A 27,014-nucleotide genomic window follows, 5' to 3' on the forward strand; every position below is an offset into this window, starting at 1 on the left:
ACTTCCTGATTCAGTCTAACTTTCTGTTTCCTTGTTTGTTTTTCCCAACTGTGCCTGAAAATTGGGCGGAGAGAACCAGCTCATTTGCATTTAAAGGAACAGACACTATAATGGCGACATTTTAAACTGACCCCATAAAATTGAAATGTTTTACAAGGTCATTTGCATTAAAAGACATTTAAACTGCATCAAAATAGCCATTGGGAGTCTTCCTGACTCAGTCTTCACTCTGTTTACTTCCTCAACTCTGTCTGTCAAGTGGGCAAGGAGAATCAGCTCATTTGCATTTAAAGGAAATTTTTACATTTTTAATCCGTGATACATTTGGCTGAATTTTGACCCCGGACATTCTGAAGACACATTTTACATCTTGTAAAAAGGGTAAAATAAGTTGCTTTAATGCACACATATGCAAAAACTGAGAAAATCTGCACCTGAGCGTCAGGGTGTCCTCCAGGGAACGATGCTGGGAACGCTTCACATGCGGCTGTTTAAAGACAAGATGAGATCGAATCACGGATCTATACGGGATAAATCATTTACACCTCTGCGGCTGGTGATAATGACTGTATTACGGCAGCATTAGGATATTAACGGCATGATCACACGCAGACATGAACAGACAGAAGCTCCACACTCGCAAATATAGGCCTCAAATTGTCCCACTTTTATGTCTGAAGTGTCAAAATTCGCCTTCAAATGAGATGAGAATTTGATATGACTGATGACAGCAGATCACACGTGTTACGGACCCGCATTATTCTGAAGACGAGTCCTGTGATTTTTATTATTTTTTTATCTGAAAGAGATTTTAAAGCGGTTATCACGACTCATGTGTAATACAGATTTACAGCAGAATTTTGTCCACTGGTTATGTCTGTTTCAACAATAAAATGCACAATAAAATAATTAAATACAATTCAATAATTAAATATTAATGTAATATATATATATATATATATATATATATATATATATATATATATACACACAATGCAATTTATCATTTGCTTATTTTATTATTTAAAATGCTTTCAGAAAATAAATGACTACACAATTTTTTAGTATAATAATAATAATAATAATAATAATAATAATAATAATAATAATAATAATAAAACAGAAGAGTATTTTAATAATAATAATAATAATGATGAGGATAACAATATAATATCAGAAGAGTACTTTAATAAAATAAATAAAAAAATAGTGATACAATATTGATGATGATGATAATAATAATATTTATAATAATAATAATAACAGAAGAGTATTTTAATAATAATAATAATAATATTAATAATAATAATGTTGATGATAGTAATAATTATAATAATTTGTAAATAACATTATTATTGATAATGCTAATAATAATGCTAATAATAATAGTAATAATAATAATAATAAATCTATAAAATAGTTATTATTATTATTATTTTTTTTTATTAGTTTTTTCTTATTTATTTATTTATTTAATTATTTAATAATTTCATTTAAAAAAAAAAAAAATATATATATATATATATATATATATATATATATATATATATATATATATATATTGTTTATTATATGACCTCTAACGAGATATGTTTACTTGAAAATATATTCCAGTGGCAATTATTCTACAGCATATTCAATTTATTCTGTATTTAATTTGTTTATCGAGTCATTTTCCTCATAAATGTGTTTGTCATTGAGCTGCTGGTATATGTGTTTGTGTGCGTGTGTTTTCAGACAGGTGTGTGAAATGGACTGTAAGTGGTGTGTGTCTGTGTGTTGTGATCACAGGTGTGCAACTATGTGTGTGTGTGTCTGTGTGTGTGTGTGTGTCTACAGGCTCACAGCACCCGTATCTAATTGATTGGCTGTAGCGATTTTGAGAATGACCCCAGTCAGTGTGTGTCTGTGTGTGTGCGTCAAGGTGTGTGAGTGAGTGTGTGGGAAAGGTGTGCACTGTGGAAATGTGCATTATAGCTGTGAAATTACGCATTTGGAGTGTGTGTCCCAAGAGCTGGACACTACAGAAATACGATTTTCTGGCCTCGACCCGCGAACTCCAGTAGAGGAAATATTAAATAGGTGTCTGTGTGTGTGTGTATATGTGCAAAAATGTTTCCCGTTTTGATTTGCATGTGACCATAAAACAAAAAAATAATGTTTACATAGTTATTAAGTAAGGTTATCTAGTTTAATCATTATTATTAGTGACTATACTGAAAAAAATAAAAATAATAAATAAATAAATAAATATATTTATATTTATATATTTATTGATTTATTTTTACTTTTATATTTAATATTTCATATTTTACATACCTTTATAAATACATAAATTCATTAATAAAAAATTAAATAATATAATTTATAAATAAATAAATAAATAAATAAAATAAAATACATATTATTATAAATAAATAAATATAAAAAATAACAATTAAAAATATAGACAAATAATTTAAATGTATAAAAATAAAGACATATATCTATATCTATATCTATATATATATATATATATATATATATATATATATATATATATATATATATATATATATATATATATATATATATAATCATATAAATAAAAAATACAAATATATACATATATTCATAAATAAATAAATAAATAAATAAATAAATAAATAAATATATTACTAAACATTAATAAAAAATACACATATACACAAAATAAATTATTATATAATAGGTAATATTTAGATATGCTAGCTGATGGTTAATAATGGTTAGCAATATATATTTCTAAAATTATTTGTTTGCATTATTTTTATTTCATTTTTTTACTAATCAATTATTGAGTTTGTTTGTGTCTTTGTGTATTTATACAATAATATGAATAATAAATAATAATTATTTAATGTGTCTGTTATTTAAAAGTTTTTATATATTGTTGAGTTATGGTGATTAAGCATTATTATAGGTTGCTAAGAATTCTTAAGATTGCTAAGTGATGTGCCGTGCGCTGTCATGCAGCAGGTGACACAGTGGCTCAGTGGTTAGATCTGTCACCTTACAGCAAGAAAGTCCCAGGTTTGAGCCCCGGCTGGATCAGTTGGCGTTTTCTGTTTGCATGTTCTCCCCATGTTGGTGTGGGTTTCCTCCGGGTGCTCCGGTTTTCCCCACAATCCAAACACATGCGCTATAGGGGAATTAATGAACCAAATTAGCCGTAGTGTATGAGCGTGTGTGTGAATGAGTGTGTGTAGGTATTTCCCTCTACTGGGTTAGAGCTGGAAGCTCATCCGCTGTGTAAAACATATGCTGGAATAGTTGACGGTTCATTCCGCTGTGGCGACCCCTGATGGATAAAGGGAATAAGCCGAAGGAATATGAATGAATGAATGTTACACACATGATGCGCATGTTTTCTGGCTCCATAATTGGATTGGTTTTATTTCCTGTCTGCAAACTCAGATTGAGCTCAAAGTTTTCGCAGTGTTTTCCGCTTGTCAGGACCGGTAACATGCATTCCCTCTGAACGCCCAAATATCAATGCACGCATATGATTAAAAAGTACAAGGTGTCAAAAAAGTTCAGCCGGTCTCTTCTCCCGTTTGAAGTCTGTGTCTCATAGCGTATTCCGATCGGCAGGTTTGTTTAGGGATTAGGCTCCCGTCTTTGATCTGAGTTAATTAGACAGATCCCCTCTCGCATTAGCACCTATAGCTCATTAACTGGGGTTAGTTACGTGCGCTAATCTCTGTCCGCAGGTCAGGAGGCTGTTGAGTTTTCCTGATCTCAGACAGGTGAGATCTGCCATCAAAGACGGAGTGAAGATCAATAGGAGCTCACGGGGAGGAAGGCTATGCTGCAATGCTCATATTCTCCATCAGCATGCACACAGTCTGGATGCTTTATTCTCAGACTGACTCAATCCAGCATCCGCTCACGTGTTTGTAAGACTATAATCACACATTTACAGCAACACACAGAGCTAATGCTGATCTGATTCTGAGAACATTATCATTTTATTAATGTTGGATCAGGAGTAGTGCGGTGGCTCAGTGGGCAGTGCTGTCGCTTCACTGCAAGAAGGTCGCTGGTTCAAGCCTCGTCTGTGTCAGTTGGTGTTTCTGTGTGGAGTTTGCATGTTCTTCCCATGTTTGTGTGGGTTTCCTCCAGGTGGTCCGGTTTCCCCCACAGTCCAAACACATGCGCTCTAGGGGAATCGGGTAGGCTAAATTGTCTGTAGTGCATGGACCATTTCAATGTGGTATATGTCATTGGCCCTTGAACATTTCCTGCTTGTCCTCATACTATTTAATAACTGTAACAAGAGGCAATTCTATTATATTTTCGCATTAAAACATCTATCATAAGATTATTTATCAGTATGTGGACTTTTTTGGATTCTCGGAAGCTATAGAATATTAAAATGTTAAACAGGAAAAACTTTATGACCATTGTTAGTGTTTACATTCTTCAAAATGGTCTATATGTGTGAATGAGAGTGTATGGGTGTTTCCCAGTACTGGGTTGAAGTGAATGAATAATGTTGTATCCACCATATTAATGTTTTACACCTGTTCTTTGACATTGTATATAACATTCTGAGAACATCAATAAAACATAAGACTGAAAATGTTTTGAATGATGTGATTATGACCAAAAAATGATGTGACTACATTGTCTAAAATAGTGGACAATTTTACCTTCTAACAAACTCTCTGCAATATTATTTTTATAACCTGGGCTACTGAAAACATTATTATAATGTGAATTAAATGCTCTAATAATGTTTTGAAAAAAAAAAAAAAACATTATGAGAACAGTAATTAACAAGAGACTGAAAAACATTTAAATAATCATATTATTAAAAAAATTAAAATAAAAAACATCATCTTCAAAAACTGGACATTTGGACCAATAAGGGCAGTGTTTTTAGAACATTAATATACTGTGAATAAACTTTTTTTATTGCAATAACAACAGGCATTACAGCAAATAGAAATACAAAACTGATAGAAGTATAGTACAAGCAATACAAATATGACTTTTTTGCAGCAAGAGAAATTCAACAATTTTAAAATAAAAATAATAAAGGTAAAGCAAAAGAAAGACAAAGTGAGAGAAAAAGGAAAAAAATAAAGAAATAAATGAGGGCACATGACAAAAATAAAACAAATTATTGCAGAATATTAAATAAAGCACATGTTTTATGCAGCCCAGGCTCATTCTGGAAACGTAGTCTCGCGGACGTTTCTGGAGACCGCAAAATACGTCCCGGGAGGTGTGTATTTTTGCAGTTTTTGTTTTCGTGAATCTTTTCAGCTTTTTAGCCTCTTGAACGCCTCCGTCTGTCCAACTGACTGATTGACTGGGTGACCGGCAAATTGCCAGACCCACCCCCCTCCTCCTCCTCCTTCCCTAAATCCAACCGGTTTTACCGATTGAGCCGCCCGCCCGCCTGCTCGCTCGCTTCCCTCCCTAAACCCAAGCAACGATTTACAAAAGTCGTCTAGAAAAAAGAAAAGCCCTCGTCTGATTTTGACGTTTTCAAATTTCATTGCGTTCTCGCCCTGTTATGAACTTGTTCGCTTTATTTTTTGGATTTGGTTTTTATCTTACCTGATTTCTGGAACCGTGTTTTGCGGTCTCCAGAAACGTCCGCTGGTCTACGTTTCCAGAATGAGCCTGGGTTGAAAACATTTATACATCATCTTTAAATGAAAAAATGTTTGACCATTCCTTTGCAAAACCTTTTTTTTTTTTTTTTTTTTACATTTACAACGACACAGATTTGGTGTTGATTTGATTTTAAAAACATTAAGGTGAAATGAGACTGAAATGTTACGAATATATTTTAAATAGAGTTATTATAACCAAAAAATTACGTTAACACTTTGTAAAACTGGACACTATGAACCTTCCGAAGCAACGTTTCTATAACTTACTGAGAACATTGTTAGAACATTAACACACTGTAGATCAGGGGTCACCAACCCTGTTCCTGGAGAGCTACCTTCCTGCAGAATTCCGTCCCAACCCTGATCAAACACACCTGAACCAATTAATAGTACCTAAAGCAGCACTTGATAATTACAAACAGGCGTGTTTGGTCAAGGTTGCAAATAAAATCTGCAGGAAGGTAGCTCTCCAGGATCAGGGTTGGTGACCCCTGCTGTAGATTAAATGCTCTGAGAACAAAAATACAACACGAGACTGAAAACATCTGAATAATGTTATTATGACCAAAACATTAATACATCATCTTAAAAACAAAAAAAGTTTTGACTGTTCTTCTGCAATAACGTTTTTCACATTTCCAGCGACTGACAGAATGGATGTTGATCTGATTGGCTAAATGAAGTGGCCACTATCCAGGGGCCTGTAATGTTTACCACACCAATCAATCATAATTTATTTTTCATAATAACACTTTGGAGTCTAATATGATAGTCCTCTTTTCTTCTTGTGCTCCCAGCGCTCTTGAAAAATCAATCCAACTAATCCTCCAAAAGTGAGAAGTCAGTATTATCGTCTGACGCAGGCTGATACGTCCAAAACTCTGCCTCAGCACAAGATCTTCCTCTAATTAACAACACAGAGCCGCTGATGATGATTATTAGTGACGCTTTCTTTTTTAAGGGTTTAAAACATTAAAAAGGTCCAAACTTTTTAGATTATGCTTGTGCTGCAATGAATCTGTCCGGCTGCAGATCTGCTCAAGTCTCAAATGAGTTCATGCTAATTATTTTAGTCAATGAACTTAATTCAATTAAAGAAACATTTGCAAGCAATGTGTTCATACCTCCACAATTACACAACAAACTGTATGCTTTAGGACTTCATTCATTCATTCATTCATTCATTTTCCTTCAGCTTCGACCCTTTTTACCTCAGTTTTATTCTCGACCCTTACTATGTTTTCTGAGCACACTTCATTATTATTGTTCATTTATTCCTTTGCTGGATATTAGAACTGAATTAAAAAATAGTTTTGAAGCAAATCTTTGCGCTTAACAAAGGAAATGAAATATGTGGGCTAATGCATGTGTTCAGTGGAGTGAGTTTCCATCAGGCCCGGATTGGCTAATCGGGAGGACCGGGAGAATTCCCGGTGGGCCGGTCCGATTTTTGGCCACGAGGGCCGGTGTCCCTAGCTGCAGAATCTGTTGCTCTCAGCAGTCACACTTTTCAAATTTATTTATTTACTTGACCACAGCCTTTTTATTCATTATTTTACCGCAACTCTTCTCTTTTCATCTATTTTAGTGATTATAAAATTCAGTTGTGTCTCCTTTCTGAATGCAGCTATTGTGGTCCAGCGGTTAGCACATTAGATTAAGACGCTGCAGACCCGGGTTCAATCCTTGTTAAAGTAACTTATTGTTTTCATTTTTATTGTTAAGACATATAATACTTTTAGGGTTGTTGAACATTTGAAGTTCTAAAGCAGCTGTTTTCGCAAAAAAGACGGGATAGTGTCATTAGAAACTGATTTGGAAATGACCTTATTTTAATATAGTCAGTCGTGAACTGAGGTGGGCCGGTCTGAGGCTTGAAACTCCAGGGCTGAAAAGGAGTCCCACTCCGGCCCTGGTTTCCATTGTTTCCCCACTCCACCAAGGTAAAGAAGTAAAGTAAAGGGAAAGTAAAGAGGCTGAATGGAGGAGGCTGGTTTTTATCCTCGCTCTGCAGATGCTCTGTTTAACAGTTTTCTTGCTAGTGAAGCGTTCAGTTTTACAAAAGTCTGCCATGTAAATAGCAAATTGTTTGGTCCAAAAACATATGAACAGACAGAAAATATTCCAGAGTTTAAAAAAAAAAAACGTTTTTTTTTTTTTTAGAAATACACATTATGATGTTTTATACTTCAAAAATACATTTTGTCTACATCCACCATTCCCTGAGCAAATGATTTAGCATTTTTTTCCAATGTTATTCTAGTTGTTTTTAGTGAAAAACTTGTATATTCTATTTACTGACAATGAAGATGCCCAAGATGTTTGCATTTTTAGTTTTCTCTAACTTATTTTAGCAGTCAGCATCAAGTGACATATAATATTTTAAACAGGAGAAGCTAAAGTTTTAATCCGAAGGTCCATGAATGTAATGTGTTACAGCGATTGAAATGCTCTTCTTTATGCCGATCTTTGAATTGTACGGATCGGACCAGCGGATCAAAAGTTATTAAACATTTAAGAACAATACTTATTTTTAGCCGCGGGCTGCTGTTTTAGTCTTTAAGGGTTAATAAGAAGAAGTCAGGGTCGCTGTGGCGTCATCGAAAGAACTCTCAACTAGTACAGCAGACACTCAGTTTAAATGCATTTTTACAGATATTGATCCGTGTATGTGGGGACAGTCATGCAAATGAAGTGTTGTTGTCAGCAGGGTAAATTGCCTTTCCAGCCCCGATACACACTTAGGATACATTTTAGCAGGAAAACTGTGTGCAAATGATGTTCTGGAGATAGAACCTGTCCGACCAGTTGACCAGCTTGACCATTTGTTAGACAATGGACCCAGTTGTGCTGTGAAATAGTTTGCATTGCTTTGGAGACAGTCAGGGCTCAGGATACCAAGACATTTAAGGTCTGTCACACCCTAAAAACCAAAGATAAATGTATATTTCCACCCCGCCAAACCACGTCATAGCTCATTACCATAAAGTTGACTTAATTTCAACTCTCCTTGACGCCCATACCGGCGAAGATGCGCTGAGCTGCTCCTTGCTTCTTATAGCCTTCTGCTCCCATCGAAAATGAATGACTTCCGGCTACTTTGACACTCTCTAAACATTTAACTTTGGACTTGCACCGAGATTGTGGTTTAATTGTACACTACCCTCATGTACAAATAGAGATTGTGATTTAAAGATTAATTTGCTGACCCCATTGCCAGATCATCTTGCTTGTTTTAAGGAAAAACTCACTTGATTTTGATTTATTATTTCCAAAAGCAAGACAATATTTCTGCACTTGTCTAAAAAAACCTTCTTGGTTTTAGAATTTGTAGACATTTAGACAAGAAGCAGGACAAAAACTCAAAGCATTTTATGCCAGCGATCAATCCTTCAGCGTTTCCCTACAGAACGAGAGACTGTAAACCAGCAGGAAAGGAGGAAAGTGAACTCAAATATGAACAAAGTCACTTCCAGTTTCGCCCGCCACACATTTTGCCAGTGATTATATGACCCTTTTAGCGAGTAATTTTCCCTGGATTAGAAAAACAATCAATCCAATCACACCAAGGGAGAGCCGGAAATCTCTTAAGAAGTTATGGTGTGTTGAGAAAAAACGTGCGGCGCTGGATCTATTTCCACCCACTGTAATTCATTTATGGCTTCAGAGCAGAAAAGAACAGAGTCTTTGTGGTGTTTAAAGCGCTTATCCTCTGTGTCTGCAATGAGAAACGCTGTTCAAAGAGAGCACAGAAACACAGTGATGAAGTTGAGCAAATGAAGTGGCTGACCTGCGCTGGAGATTAATGTGAAACAAGGTGGCGGAGCTTCAGAGCGCTTGACATTGAGCGTTTGGCCAGGGGGGGGGGGCAATGGGGGAAATTCTGTCATTTGTCATTTGTATGCAAATTCCACTGTTACACAAATTAACCTTTGACCCCGGTGTCAGTCCTCATCTGGAGAATCACGCAGGGCTGCGGACGCTCGCTCCGGGTCACAGAGCGCATCCTTTATTCAGCCAAACCCGGAGCAGAATCACTGAAGGAAACGAGTGTGAGGGTAAACTGACCATCACAGGAACTGTTTAGAGGAGATCTGAACATGAAGAGGAGACGAGTAGTAAAACCATTACATTTAGGATCCTTTCATTCTGTCTGTCCATCTTTCTCTTCATGTCCATCATCCACCCTTCTATTAATCTTTTTCTGTCCTATTCATCTGTCCTTCCAACCATCTATCTAACTGTCCATCCATCATCTGTTCATCCATCCATCAATCTTTCTCTGCCCATCCATCCATCCATCCATATTTCTGTCCGTCCATCCATCCATTCATCCATCCATCTTTCTATATCCATCCATCCATCCATCCAGTCATCCATCATCATTCCTTCTTTTTCTATCCATCCATCATTCTCTGTCCTTCCATCTATATATCCATTTTTCTGTCCATTCATCCAATCTATATTTCCAGTTATCCATTCATCCTTCTGCCCGTCTGTATGTTTATCCACCCATCATTCATTATTTTTTCTCTCTCCACCCATTCACCCATCCATCCATCTATATTTTCATCCATCCACCCATCCCTCCATCCATCCATCCATCCATCCATCCATCCATCCATATGTCCGACCATCCATTTATCCTTATGTCTCTCTGTACTTCTGTCTATCCATCATCCATTATTTTCTCTCTCTCCATCTATTAATTAATTAATTAATTCATTCATTCATTCATTCACCCATGCAACCATCCATCCATCCATACATCCATCCAGCCATTTATCTATATTTCCATCCATCCTTCTTTCTGTCTGTATGTCTATCCATCCATCATCCATATTTTTCTCACTCCATCCATTCACCTTTTCGCCCATCTATCCATCTTTTTTCGTTCCATCTATTTATTTATTTTCCATCCATCATCCATCTATCTATAACTCCATCCATCCATTCATCTATATTCCCATAAATTCATCCATCCATCCATCCATCCATCCATCTATATTTTCATCTATCCATCCATCCATCCATCCATTTTACAATCATCCATCCATCCATCTATATTTCCATACATCCATTTTACAATCATCCATTCATCCATCCATCCATCCATCTATATTTCCATCCATCCATTTATCATCCATCCATCCATTTTACAATCATCCATTCATCCATCCATTTTACAATCATCCATCCATCCATCCATCTATATATCCATCTATCCATTTTACAATCATCCATCCATCCATTCATCTATCCATCCATCCATCCACCCATTCATCCATCTATATTTCCATCCATCCATCCATCCATCCATCTATATTTCCATCCATCCATCCATCCATCCATCCATATTTTCATCCATCCATCCATCCATTTTACAATCATCCATTCATCCATCCATCCATCTATATTTCCATCCATCCATTTATCCATCCATCCATCCATTTTACAATCATCCATCCATCCATCCATTTTACAATCATCCATCCATCCATCCATCCATCCTTCCATCCATCCATCCATCCATCCATCCATTCATCCATCTATATATCCATACATCCATTTTACAATCATCCATCCATTCATCCATCTATATTTTCATTCATCCATCCATCCATCCATTTTTCATTCATCCATCAATGATAATTGTTTGAATGTAGGTGTGAGCTGTGCTCCAGTGATGATCTTCATCGATGAGGCTGACCTCCTCCAGTCTCTGCTGTGTTCTCGTGTATTCCGGCTGTCATTATTGACCCAAACACAGTGTAGAGCGGCGGCTCTGTGATTGTATCGCAGCTTAAATCGGTGTGTGTTTGTCAGTTCTGGAGTCCGCAGCGTTTGCTCCAGACCCACCAGCTCGATGACAACCCGTGTGTGTGTGTGAAATGGGTTTAGACAAACAAACAAAACAGTCCTGCGGTGGCCGGCAGCGCCACGGCTCCACGTTTCCTTCAAAGGTTTCCCTCAGGACAGCGTGTGTGTGTGTGTGTGTGTGTGTGTGTGTGTGGGTTTAATCCGCGATGCTTTGAAGAAAACTCTCCAAATGTCTGTGAGCTCCTCTGGTGGATCTGAGCGCTCAGGGTTATTGGAGGAGAACCCCGCTTCCATGTGTGTGTTTGTATGTCTGTGTGTGTGCGTGTGTGTGAGTAAGTGTGAGTATGTGTGTGTATTTGTATGTGTACGTGTGTGTAAGTTTGTGTGTGTGTACAGTATGTGTGTATGTTTGAGACGAAGGCACTCACACCTGACCTATGTGTGTATTTGTGTATGAGTGTGTGTGAGTGGATGTGTTTGTGTGTATTGGTTTGCATATGCGTGTGTAAGTTTGAGGGTGTGTACAGTATGTGTGTCGCACACTTGCACCTTTCACAGACATGCTTCTACTCTTCCCAAAAACTGTGCATGTTTATGTTTGTATATGTGTGTGTGTGTGTGTGTGTGTGTGTGTGTGTGTGTGTGTGAGTGCGTGCATGCTTGTGTGTGTTTGTGTATGTGTATGTATGTGTATGCTCATGCATATGCGTATGCGTATATGTATGTAGGTGTGTTTGTGTATGCATCTGTGTATGTTTGTGTGTGTGTATACGTAGGTGTGTGTTTGTGTTTGTGTATAAGTGCAAGTGTATGTGTTCATATATGCATCTGTGTATATGTTTGTGTGAGTGCATTTGTATGTGTGTGTGTGTGTGTGTTTGTGTATGTTTATGCATATGCATATACGTGTGTGTGTGTGTGTGTGTGTGTGTGTGTGTGTGTGTGTGTGTAAGTGTGTATGTGTTCATATATGCATCTGTGTATATGTTTGTGTGTGTGCATTTGTATGTGTGTGTGTGTGTTTGTTTATATTTATGCATAAGCATATACGTGTGTGTGTGTGTGTGTGTGTAAGTGTGTATGTGTTCATATATGCATCTGTGTATATGTTTGTGTGTGCATTTGTATGTGTGTGTGTGTGTGTGTGTGTGCGTGTGTGTGTGTGTATGTTTATGCATATGCATATACGTGTGTGTGTTTGTGTAAGTGTATGTGTGTATGTGTTCATATATGCATCCGTGTATATGTTTGTGTGTGTGCATTTGTATGTGTGTGTGTGTATGTTTATGCATATGCATATATGTGTGTGTGTGTGTGTGTGTGAGTGTAAGTGTGTATGTGTTCATATATGCATCTGTGTATATGTTTGTGTGTGTGCATTTGTATGTGTGTGTGTGTGTGTGTGTGTATGTATGTTTATGCATATGCATATACGTATGTATGTGTGTGTGTGTGTGTGTGTGTGTGTGTGTGTGTGTGTGTGTTTGTGTAAGTGTAAGTGTGTATGTGTTCATATATGCATCTGTGTATATGTTTGTGTGTGTGCAATACTTATGTGTGTGTGTGTTTATGTATGTTTTGCATATGCATATATGTGTGTGTGTGTGTGTGTGTGAGTGTAAGTGTGTATGTGTTCTTTTATGCTTCTGTGTATATGTTTGTGTGCGTGCATTTGTATTTGTGTGTGTGTTTATGTTTTTTATGCATATGCATATACGTGTGTGTGTGTGTAAGTGTGTATGTGTTCATATATGCATCTATGTATGTGTATGTTTGTGTGTGTGTGTGTATGTGTGTAATCATGTGTATGTGTATGCGTATACGTATACATGTGTGCATGTATGCATATATGTGCGTACGTATGTATGTGTGTGTGTTTGATGTGAAGACACTCACACTCGCACCTGCCACACACACTCATGCGCTTCCGCTCTTCCCCAAAAACGAGGCTCTTTTTGCATTTTAATCTCTCAATTATGACTGTAGGTGATGGCACTGGAAAGACGTCGGTAACCCCTGGCACTTGAATAAATTAGCATGAAGAAAGAAGGTGTTTTATGCCCGTCTCGTCTTTAAGAAGAGCCTCTCAGTCGACGAGAGCTCCTCCACAAAGACAGCCGGCGAAAAACAAACCTCATATTTACTCCTCGCAACAACTTTTTCCCGGCCTCGCTCCCAGTGTCAATAGCGGGGCGATGCTAATGAGATCCTCAACGCGCCGCACACCCCCCAAACCTCCCCCAGTCAAGGGTCACATTTTAATCACTGGCTCTCGAGTGGAGGAGCTCCTGCAGAGAGAGAGAGAGAGAGAGAGAGAGAGAGAGGGACACACTCATATTCAGCCCAGACGTCGAGAGCTCCAGAAATCAGGTTTCTCACTCATGCTTCAAGTTGTTGAGGCAATTGGAAATGTGATTGGACATGGTGGAGAAAACCGCCGCTGAGAAGGAGAGACTGAGAGAGAGAGAGAGAGAGATGCTGTGTGTTAGGGTCTCTTCCTCCATCAGCTCAGGTACATTCAGATCATCTTTTCGGCTTAGTCCCTTTATTAATCCGCGGTCGCCACAGCGGAATGAACCGCCAACTTTTCCAGCATGTGTTTTACGCAGCAGGTGTCCTTCCAGCTGCAACCCAACACTGGGAAACACCTATACACGTTTGCATTCACACTCATACACTACAGCCAATTGAGCCTATTCAATTCCCCTATAGCGCATGTGTTTGGACTGTGGGGGAGCACCCGGAGGAAACCCACACCAACACGGAGAGAACATGCAAACTCCACACAGAAACGCCAACTGACCCAGTCGGGGCTCGAACCAGCGTTCTTCTTGCTGTGAGGCGATCGTGCTACCCACTGCGCCCCGTTGACACCTCTGTAATATGACTAAATCAATAAATCGAAGGTCATCAATGACAATTGTCTGGGAAAACTGGTTTTAAAAACACGAAATTTTAATAATTATGCACATATATAAATAAATAAAAATTTAAAAAAGTGCAAACGTTGTAATTCTTTCCCGCCATTGTTGTATTATTTATTTATTTATTTATTTATTTATTTATTTATTTATTTATTTATTTATTTATTTATTGCTAGCCACTGCCAGAATTTATGATTATGTTCATCTTAAGCTGACGGCCCTCAGAATATTTTATGCAAGGAATATATGATTAGAATATATAATAAAATAAAGAATAAAGCCTCAACCTTTAAGCATAACCGTTTTTATTTATATCTTCATGGGTTGATGTTTTATCATGTCTTGAATGCAGATGGGTTTCATCAAAAAAACAACATTGAAAATAAAACTGAGAAAAATGCCTTTTTCCCTTTAGAGTAGTAGATTATATATATATATATATATATATATATATAAATATGCACATTTATTAACAAAAAAAAAAAAAAAAGATGTGCCTTTTGCATTTAGAAATACATAACTAACAAGTGCAAAAAGGGCAAAGTTGCAAGATTAAACTCTAATGTATATATCAAGCAGTGGATTTTGAGTATCATAAATATGTACTCTGTCAAATAATTTTATAAAAGTGACATTTTAATGACAAATTTGTATCACTTTAGTTTTATAGAGGTAACATGGTGGCTTAGTGATTAGCACTGTGGCCTCACTGCAAGAAGGTTGCTGGTTTGAGTCACGGCTTGGTCAATTGGTGTTTCTGTGTGGAGTTTGCATGTTCTCCCCGTGTTGGCGTGATTTGATGCATTGATGAACTAAAGTCGGCGTACTGTTTGAGTGTGTGTGTGTCAATGAGTGTGAACGGGTCTTTCCCAGTGATGGGTTGCATCTGGAAGCACATCTGCTGTGCAAAACATATGCTGGAATAGTTGGTGTTCCATTTCTGTGTGTCGACCCCTGATAAATAAAGGCACTAATACTAAAAGAAAATGAATGAATTAAATGTACAGCACAGTTCAGTGCTGATTTATTAGTCATTTATTTATATTATTTGTAAAAAAATATATATTCGCAATTTCTTTCTAAGTTTAAAAGCTATTTTTTTTGTAAGTTTGGGTTAGTTAATGTTAATAAATGGACATTATTTTACATAATTTTTTTCCTCCTTGTAATTTTTACAATACACATAAACAAATCAGCTTTATGGAAAATAATGGTAATGTTTGTAATATATTAATATATTAATCTTAACTTGCGTTGATGATAATAAATATGATAATAATAATAATAATAATAATAATAATAATAATAATGGTGATAATAATAATAATAATAATTATTATTATTATTATATTAATAATAATAATAGTAACAATACTATTAAAAACGATAATTATAATATTATTAATAAAAAAATAATAATAATAATAATAATAATAATAATATTAATAATAATATTATTAATAATAATAAAAGTAATATTAATAATGATAATAATATTAAAATTAATATAATTATATTAAAATAATAATAATAATCATAATAATTATTATTATTATAATAGTAATAATAATAATAATAATAATAATAATAATAACAATAATAATGATAATAGTAATGAAAAAAAATAATAATAAATAATAAAATACAATATACAATTGTGCATTCATTCAGATGGTTTGTAATGCTCTCTCTCTCTCTCTCTCTCTCTCTCTCTCTCTCTCTCTCTCTCTCCGTGCTGCATAACAAATTACCCCTAATAAGGTTCCTCTCACCACACTCATTCCAACATTCACATCCAAATTTCAATTTATTTTCTAATGTCGAGATTTCCCACCATGTATTATATTGCAATATTAAAGCCATCGCAGCAAATGTGAACATTAAATTAAAAGTATTAGCACAAAATTAGTGCAGAAATGGTGCAGTTTCCCTCCGAGCGCCGCCTGATCAGCTGCTCAAGCTTATTTCATCTGTTTCTGGAATGCGTTCATGAAGTCTCGCTTTGAGTTATTCGTGTGTATGTGTGTGTGTGTGTGTGTGTGAGAGAGAGAGAGAGAGAGAGAGAGAGAGAGAGAGAGAGAGAAATGAGAGTGTATGACATATCAGGGCACAAATGTAAATAATAGGATGGGTATAACAAAGGTATTACAGAAGATAGAGAATTATGAGGATATCACTCAGAAATGATACATCTACAAAGTAAAACAGTGAGTTTTATAATCGTGAGGCGATTGTGCAACTCACTGCGCCTCGGTACTCAAATGGCCTCTACAGTCACCAGTTCTCAATCCAATAGAGCAGCTTTGGGATGTGGTGGAACAGGAGATTGGCATCATGGATGTGCAGCCGACAAATCTGCAGCAACTGTGTGATGCTATCATGACAATATGGAGCAAAATCTCTGAGGAATATTTCCAGTAGCTTGTTCAATCTCTGCCATGAAGGATTAAGGCAGTTCTGAAGGCGAAAGGGGTCCAACCTTGTAATAGTAAGGTGTACCTAATAAAGTGGCCGGTGAGTGTGTATACGCAGTATATAATCACTCTACTGTTTTATTAATTGTTTATGTAATCTGCAGTAATTGACTAATACATTGAATTGAGTTGAGGGCGAGAGGGATTGTGGTTATTATGTGGTTGCATGATCGTGTGTGAGTGAGTGTGTGATAGAAGCAGCTGTCAGCAGTCACACACACACTCTCGCCTGCGGCGGCCCTCAGGGTTACACACACACATACTCTCGTCTCACCTGCCCACCTGAACACAGAGAGAAACAGACAGGTCTTTAGAGCTCTGTGTTCATACAAACACCTCTGAGTCAGAGAACAAACAGCTCTCACACACACACACACACACACACACACACACACACACACACACACACTGGCAAATCAAAGGAAAAAAGAACACAGAGAAATATCATGCATGAACTGCACAAACCTGAATTAAATGAACGGCAACAGAGGACAGCAGTTTTTTTGCAACACTTAGAGCCAGTAATGCATTGGAATATATTTATATTTATTATATATTTATATTAATATTTATTATATATTTATATTTATATATTATATATATTTATATATTATATAATAATAACTATTATACATATATATATATATATATATATATATATATATATATATATATATATATATATATAAGTATAATAGTTATTATTTGGTAATGATGGTTAATAAAATGTCAAACGTTATTTTTAATTCACATTTCCTCCGGTTTATCAAGTCATTACTAGAATAACTTTAAAAATTGCATAGTAAATCTTGAAATTAGTTTTAACTAAAATGTATTCTGCTGTAAAATGTATTTCTTATTGATTGTTGATGTGTAATAATTTAATTATTGTTTACGCTAATGTTTAAAATTACTGAATGCCTTAACTGGCATTGACATTAAGCCATGCATTTGTTACAGCATTAACTGTTGATTGTTAATTAATCTTAGTGCTGGTTTATCAAATCATGTTTTCATAGTAATATTTGATTTTTGAATGCATATATCAAAATTACCATTAATGTTAATTTGTTAAGTTTATAACTACTGATTTCTAGTGGTGTGTGTTCTAAAATTAAAAATTGTAAATTATAAAAAATTATAAATTAAATTTAAAGCATAATTCAGTGTGTTGCTATTCTTTTGTGTTATTTATGATAGTTTAAATGTATTTGTAATTTCTGTTTAAGTTTAAAAGCTTTTTCTTTTCTGGAGTTTGCTATAATTAGCTTATGTTAGTTAATTGAGCTTATTGTACTGCAGGGTTTTTTCTAGTATTTTTCACAATAACCACACAAAGCAGCTTTATAGAAAATGAAATTAATGTTTGTAACATGTCAATAATTAATGTCTTAAACTTGCATTCATCATATACAAACAAACAGTTTGAGATTTGCTATATAAATCAGTATACAGGGATGAATCTGCACATACAGTTGAAGTCAGAATTATTAGTTTCTGTTTATATTGTTGCCCAATTTCTGTGTAAGGAAAGCAGATTTCTTCAGCACATTTATAATCATAACAGTGTTAATAACTCATCTCTAATAACTGATTTATTTTCTCTTTGCCATGATGACAGTAAATAATATCAGACTAGATATTCTTCAAGACACTTCTATACAGCTTAAAGTCACATTTAAAGGCTTCACTAGGGTAATTAAGGTAACTAGGCAAGGGTGCGTTTCCCAAACAACAATGTAACTCGCGGCTGAACTATCATATTGTGATGCATGCTTTGGGAAAAGAACTATGTAGAGACGAGTGATTCCCAAACCCATAGTTTCTCTGTCGCAGATCCATTGCTTGAACCCCGTTAGTTATAACGTAAAACCCAAAATGATGCTCTAAACGGGGTGGAGTAAGAACTTCTTCAGAGAAAAACCCATCATTTCTTACTAGATGCATAGTTTGACTTTAATTCAGTAACCTCTAAATAGCTGATCACATGTGTTTTATTAATACATGAGATGAAATTGAAATAAATAAATACACTTTATTCGTTGAAGTATTGCACAAACTAACATCACTGGCATATTTGAACCTCTAAATGTCACTGTATAATTCGCACCCTGGGTACACAGTGTTACTAGGAATGTTTAAAATATTAGTAATAATACATCCAATAAAAAACAATCTGGTATAGTTTGAGAGAAGAACATTCATGTTTGATTTTCTCCAGCTTCTGAATGTGGAAAAAAAGTGAATTTCAGCACTTGAGTTGTCTGTCCGACTGCGTTTAAGGACACTGGAATGGCCCAATGGAGCTTCTCTAAGCAGATTCCATTCGTGTGTGTGTGTGTGTGTGTGTGTGTGTGTGTGTGTGTGTGTGTGTTCACTGTGGGAAACAGATGGAAAAGTCTCAACAGGGAATGCCGAAATTCCGGTCAGGAGAAGGTGATATCGGAGCCTGAGTGCCAGCATGTCCGGAACAGCTCACGGGACACACACACACACACACACACACACACACACACATACCCACTGACAGAGGAGGGGCTGAGTGTTCAGCATTACTGTCAGGAGCCTCTGTGTGTCTGTTCAAGCTGTTTCAGACTAACCTGGAGAGATCCTTCAAGAAGATGAACAGAATACAGATAGACTGTAGCCCTCCTGTATATTCATTCCCCCCAATTTATGTTTAACGAAGAGAAAATTGTTCTCAGCACATTTCCAAGCTTAACAGTTTTAGCTACTCATCTAATAACTGATGTATTTTCTCTTTGACATGATGACAGTAAATAATATTAGATTAGATATTCTTCAAGACACTAGTATTCAGCTTAAAGAGACATTTAAACGCTTAATTAGGGTAAAGTTAATTAATTAGGCAAGTCATTGTATAACAGTGTTGTACTGGAGACAATCCAACACTAATATTGCTGAAGAGGGTTAATAATATTGACTTTAAAATGGGTTTAAGTATAGAATATTTTGTAATGACAGCACATAATATTTCACTAGTGTTATTTTAGGATGGTGTTCAGAAGTTCAGGAGGTTCAGTATCTCGACGTGTCACCGGAAAACACTGATCTCCACTTCTGCTGCACATGTGAAGCACGTGTTTGAGTGAGAGTCTCAAACGCAATAGACAATGAAGAATCTTCAGCCACTTTCCCAGAGATGTGTTGCGGCTAGATGGGCAGCCGCTGTGTAAAAATGTGCTGGATAAGTTGGCGGTTCATTCCGCTGTGGCGACCCCAGATTAATAAAGGGACTAAGCCGACAAGAAAATTAATGAATGAATGAATGAATCTTCAGCGACATCTCAACGGGTTCTTCTGAACAGTGAATCAAGTTTAAATTCTCTCATTTCTCCTTAAAAAGGCTTCATGCATCTCTTGTAAAATCTACTGTAAATGATGATCTGCAACTAAATTTGAACTTTATAATCACTGTTTTTATTTTCTAAATGGAATTTGGTGCAAAAGATGCAAAAATATATATTAATTAACAACAATTTTTGTATTTTGTGATTCACAAGTGTGAATTGCATTATGGCATCCTTCATTCATTCATTTTCTTGTCGGCTTAGTCCCTTTATTAATCTGGGGTCGCCACAGTGGAATGAACCGCCAACTTATCCAGCAAGTTTTTACGCAGCGGATGCCCTTTCAGCAGCAAACCATCTCTGGGAAACATCCACACACACATTCACACACACACACACACACACACACACACACACACACACACTACAGACAATTTACCCTACCCGATTCACCTGTACCACATTTCTTTGGACTGTGGGGGAAACCGGAGCACCCGGAGGAAACCCACGTGAATGCAGGGAGAACATGCAAACTCCACACAGAAACGGCAACTGAGCAGAGGCTCGACCCAGCGACCTTCTTGCAGTGAGACGACAGCACTACCTACTGCACCACTGCTTCGCCCGCATTATAGGATGTTGAATGAAATTTAATTTACAGTTGAACAAGGTGACTTTTATTGACTTTTTAGTAGTTTGAAATAATATCATGTTTAAGAAATGAGAATATATAAAGAAAATAGTCTGTAAAATAACAGAAAACACGCTGGCTGTTATTACAAGTTTGTGTGTAGCTTAATATACGACACCAACATAGACAACACAGCACTGCACACTATTACACACGTTCATAAAAGCCACTTTTTACAACTGTTCGAGGTTAAATGTTGTTAGAAGAATGATCAAGCTCCCATAATGCAACTCAAATTCATAAATAAGAAATAAAACATGATATCACAAAATACGGAAGGCTGCTAGATCACAGATCTTTTTACAGTGTAGTTTTTAATATAAGTCAAAAAGATTCAATGAAATGATATCAACACCAGCATTTGGGGCACTAACAACATCATTTATTTGCTTATCAAGCTTTAACTCCAGATTGAAAATTAATTCAAAAATGGGGCGCAGAATAGAGCCCTGCAGCACCCCACAGATAACAGAAGCTGCAGATGAAGGACATCCACTATTTCCTTTGAAATTGCACTTAGTAAAATCAATCTAAATGAAAGAAGAAGCTGTAAAAGTAGAGCACAGCGATAACCGTGCTGGGGTTGTGGGTTTGTCGAATCCTGTGGAAAGTAAGAACTGATAAGATGCAGAAGAAACAGTGTCTATCAAATGCATGTGTGACCCCAAACTCAAAACAGTTGTAGGAATTAATGTTTCCTGAAATTGGAGTTCATACACAACCCAAGCTTATTCTGATGACGTATCCCTATATACATTTCTAGAGAGCAGCAAATACATCCCAGGAGATACATTAATTGCTGGGTTTTGTCTTAAATCCACCAGAGGGCGCTGTGTATGCTTTTTCAGATCTCAGATTACTCTTTTAAGTGACATTTGTGCCTGCTGTTCTCACCAAAATCCACCAGAGGCCACTATCGACTGACTGACGATCGACTGACCCACTCTCCTCCTTCCCTAAACCCAACCGACAGTGTTTTCAAAAGCAATCCATTAAAAGTAAAGCCCTAGTCTGATTTTTACCCTGTTTTCAGATTTTACCACATTCTCACCCTGTTATTTACTTGTTTATTTTGTTTTTTGGCTTTTGTTTTTGTTTACCCTGCTTTCTGGAACTGCCAGACTTAGGGCCCGTTCTTACGGGGCGTCAGCGTTAACGCTTCCCATTCACTTTGAATGGGTGACGTCAAGCGTTGCCGAACTGCATTGTGGATCCGTCGGCGCCGCTTCAGAGGCGTTGCTTGCTGCTGAAGTTGGGACTAGCTCAACTTTTCAAGCGCCGACGGAAGCGTCAGCCAATCAGATCGCTGTATGCAAATACACCAGCTAGACAGTGGCCTATTGCTGACTGAATTTCATTGGCTGGTGCTTCTATGACGATCGTTTCAGCCCCAACTTCAGACACGCCCTCAGTCAAGCGTTGACGCTGAAGCCCCGTGTGAATGGGGCGTCAAACCCCGTTGTCATATTCTCTCTGCGTTTTAAGTCCGCCGACTTATACGGTGAGTCACTGGACAAACTGGTAACAGCAGAAAAGCCATGGAGGTAAGTGATCAGCTGCTAGCGCAAAAAGAAACGGCATCATACCGCCACATGGCGTTCATTTTAAAGATGAAAAGCAGCCATACGTACCTCTGGCTACATAATTCGGGATCTCCAGAAATGTATATAGGGGTACGTTTTCAGAACGAGCCTGTGTTGATCATACATCATCCACAACTGCAACGTTTTTGTTGTGGTGAAGAAATCTAGACAGACCAACATAGTGGTATCACGATCACCAGTGATCAAACCTGTTTGCTGGAGAACTACACATCTGCCACTATATAAACTACAACTCCTAGAAGTCTTTGCACTCACACACCAGTTCCTGATTGCACACACACAGCTGGAAGCTCATGATGGACTATTTAGGACTAAGAAGGCACCTCATTCACACGCACTCTTTGCTGAGTCTTGTAAACTTTATGTGAGCATTTCTGAGTGTTTCCTTGTTTTGCCGTCAGTGGTTTTCCAACTTAGGCCTATTCTGAAAACACTGCCCTATATTATTTCTGGAGATCACAAATTATCTAGCCAGTATGGCTGCATTTCGTCTTTAAAATGAACACTATGAGGTGGTATGACACCGATCCTTTACACACTTACCAGCTGAACGATTACTTTCGTATGGACGGCTTTTCTGCTCATACCAGTTTGTCCAGTGGCTCGCCGTGTACGCCAATGGACTTGAGACATAGAAAGGAGTTGACCACAATGAAGGAGTTTGAACCCGTTGAAGAACAATTCTTGAAAACAGGAAAGCCAAAAAATAAAAAAAAACAAGTAAACAACAATGTGAGAATGTGGTGAAATCTTAAAATATGGTAGAAATAAGGTGATTGTCTTTGTTGAGTTGAGAGACTTGAGTTGCTTTTGAAAACACTGTTGGTTGGGTTTAGGGAGGTGGGTGGGTGGGTGGGTCAGTCAGTGCTTTTGAAAACATTATTGGTTTAGGGAAGGAGGAGGGTGGGTCAGTCAGTAAGTCAGTCAGTCGGTCTTTTCGTCAGTCAGTCAGTCAGTCGACAGCGGCCTCTGGTGGATTTAGGCAGGAACAGCAGGCACGAATGGGACTCGCGAGAGTAATTTAAGATCTGAAAAAGCGTACACAGCGGTCTCTGGTGCACTCTCGAAAACAAAAACATAGCTCCTGGGACATATTAGGAGCTCTCCAGAACTGTATATAGGGGTATATTTTCAGAATTAGCCAGAATTGGACCTTTGTTTATTGTTTTATGTTGCCTTGCCGCCTGTCCTGACCATTTGCCTGGACTCTGATTACGCTGTTGGATTATCTGCTTGCTCCTGTCTCTCCCTGTGTTGATCTTTTGCCTACCTGATGACTCTCCTAATAATCTGCATTTGGATTCGTTGTATATCAGTATGCATTGCATTTGTCAGATCAGAGCAGGTGTGTGTGTGTGTGTGAGATATGTGTGGAAGCCGTGAGTGTATCCGCTGGCAGATGGAAGTGTGTGTTTCTTCTGAACATTTATAAACTCTCTCTTGCCTTCTCTCTTTCTGTCTGCAGCGAGTCTGGTCAGGTAAATCTGGACACATTCTGGACGAAGCTCCGGCTGAGAGTTTGCGACTTCAGCCCATCTGTGATGGTGACAGACGGGAAAAAAAGACGAAAACGTGTCCAAGCCGGAGAGATGGAACAGGTTTGTACTGATTCACATTCACCGTCAGACCCAGAAAAAGAAAATATTCTCTCAAACATCTACAGCTGAAGTCGGAATTATTCACCCTCCTGTATATATGTTCCTCGATTTCTCTTTAACGGAGAGAAGACATTTTTTCAACACATTTCCAAACATAATAACTCATATTTAAAGACTGATTTATTTTCTCTTTGCCATGATGACATAATTTTTGACTAGATTTTTTACTAGTATTGAGCTTAAAGGGTCACGAAACACCAAAACACATGTGTTGAGCTGTTGACAGTGGTATATGTGTCCCACACTGCTATAAACACTATTAGGACACATATATTTCACTAAAAAGTGTGAATTGGTTGTTTTTGCGTTATTTCAAGCAAATTCGTACTTCCGGTTTGAAACAAATTTTTGAAGCTGCGTCACGGTCATGACATAATAGCGTGTATTCCAGCGTGCAGACTGGACGTCTGTGCCAGAGTGAGTCTTATTACGTCTTACAGTGTGCTGCATTAATGCATGAGTAAGGCTTGGTTCAAACCAATCAGCGAGCTCTATTGAGCAACTTCATTAATATTCATTACTGTCAGAGTGTAGACGGCAGAGACGCCACGTTGAGTTGGCAAAACAAGCGTGAAGTGTTGCTTTTATAGTTTGCTGCAGTGAAGTTTTGTTTTCATTTTCTCTCTGTGAGAGCTCAGCTGGAGTCACGTGTGGATTAACAGTGTACGCGACGCTCGATAACAATAACTTACGTGTCTAAGGAGGATTATTGTTTACCTGAGAGCTGTTCTCATCTGCAAACGCTGAGATCCGGATTCGCTTGTAGTCTCCTCTTAATAAAGACGCGGCTCTAGTTGCTGGTGATTATCCTGTCTCTACAGATTTGGTAAGTGAGTGAGCAGTGCTCTTTGTTTATTCAGTTTGTTCGTATCAAACTAAGTTAACTATAGCACCGAGTGTAAACACGTTAGCACCACAACCAAACTTTAACCCCATGTCGGGTTTTCACCGCATTTAGTGACCGGAATAACACACGCGGCTTTCTGACGCTACCTGCCGTGTGCATCTAAGTTTCCGGGAAATGCAGAGGGTATTTTCTCTCATTCGCCGTGCGGTATCAAACATTGCATGAAAAATACACGCTTAGAGCAGCTCCTCGAATCAAATATCTTGTTTGTCGCGAGGGACATGAATGAATTCCCTGAATGAAAGAGTCAAACTGCAGTTAAAGTCCACCATTTCATAATTTGGCAAATAATTCGACTACAGATGTCCATGTAAACACCGTCACTTTCTCCCCTGTGTGTGTGTGTTTTGACTCTGAAACTCGCGCGTGCCCAAATAGACACTCCCACACCCTCCCACTTTAGTTCCTCCGACACTCCCCCCTAAACAGAGCTGGACACGCCCACTTTTCTGACTTTTTCCAAAGTAGAGGTGTGAAAACACCCTGCTGAAACGAGGGGGTTTCATGGCCCTTTAAAGTGACATGTAAAGGCTTCACTAGGGTAATTAGGGTAAAGTTAGAGTAATTAGGCAAGTCATTGTATAACAGTGGTTTGTTCTGTAGACAATCCAACACTAAAATTGCTTTAGGGGGCTAATAATATTGAGCTTAAAATGGTGTTTAAACAATTAAAAACTGCTTTTATTCTAGCCGAAGTAAAACAAATAAGACTTTCTCCAGAAGAACAAAATATTATAGGAAATACTGTGGAAAAGTTCAACATCATTTGGGAAATATTTAAAAAAAATAAATAGAAATACACAGGAGGGCGAATAATTTTTCCTTCAAATGTACATGATAAGGACTAGACACACTTTATCATATGAAATGTTAATTAGCTATCTTCTTCAACATAAAGCAAGGTTAACAAAGGAGTCTGTGAAGTGCTGCCAAGAATACTAACTAGACTATCTACAAAAATAAAACCTGTTGCTTTATTACACAATGTAAATAAGTATAATATTCATTTATAATATTAGCTCCTCCTATTATTAGATTGAACTGTTCCTTATGTTTGCATGTTCAGGTCAGTTGCTTTGCTCGTGGTTTAATACTGATTACTGTTGCACAAACTCAGCTTCCCTTTAATCATAACATGAAATATGTGGCCAGATATGCGTGTTTAAATAGCTGAGAAAATAGAGCTGTAATCATATATTCGAGGAAGAAATTCTACACAAAACCACAAGTGATTCTTATTAACTGCCTATTATTGAGATATTTACTGTTTATTAGCAGTTATAAAGCATGATGTTATCCGACATCCCTAATCCTACACTCACGAAAAAATTATCAGTAAAACTTAATACTGATTTCTTTTAAACAAACGCAGCTTCTCTTTAATCATAACATGAAATATGTGACCAGATATGCACGTTTGAATAGCTGAGAAAATAGCTGTAATCATACATTTGAGGAAGAGATTCTTCAAGAAACCACAGGTGATTCTTATTAACTGTTTATTAGCATTTATAAAGTAGGATCTTATTCTACATTTCTCATGCACACACACACACACACACACGGACACAAACCCATGCATGCATACACACACACACACACACACACACACACACACACACATTCATGCATGCATACACGAATGCATTTACACACACATGCTTACTAACATATGCACACACATTTAAAACAAACACACACACACATGCATACATGCACATGCATTTACACACACACACACACACACACACACACACACACACACACACACACACACACACACACACACACACACACAGACAGACACACTCACACTCACACTCACAAATATGCACAACAATTCAAAAACGCACACACAATCAAGCACACACACACATGTAAAGTATACACACAGACACATGCACACAATTACACACACACACACACATACACCTATCATACTTTACCATGGTATATGTAGTAAAACTGGGGTTACAC

The 27,014-nt window shown here is 37.1% G+C and overlaps 1 long non-coding RNA gene across 2 annotated transcripts in view; it reads left to right on the top strand.

Moving 5' to 3' along the window:
* LOC141386151 (uncharacterized) overlaps positions 1-27,014 on the top strand; it is a 304,298-nt gene that overhangs the window by 154,391 nt on the left and 122,893 nt on the right. For both annotated transcript variants that reach the window (XR_012407491.1, XR_012407492.1), the window contains exon 4: positions 23,938-24,070. This is a non-coding gene — a long non-coding RNA (uncharacterized lncRNA). The remainder of the gene's footprint in view (positions 1-23,937; positions 24,071-27,014) is intronic.

The sequence above is a fragment of the Danio rerio genome, chromosome 6 (genome assembly GCF_049306965.1).
Source record: "Danio rerio strain Tuebingen ecotype United States chromosome 6, GRCz12tu, whole genome shotgun sequence".
Classification (NCBI taxonomy): Eukaryota; Metazoa; Chordata; class Actinopteri; order Cypriniformes; family Danionidae; genus Danio; species Danio rerio.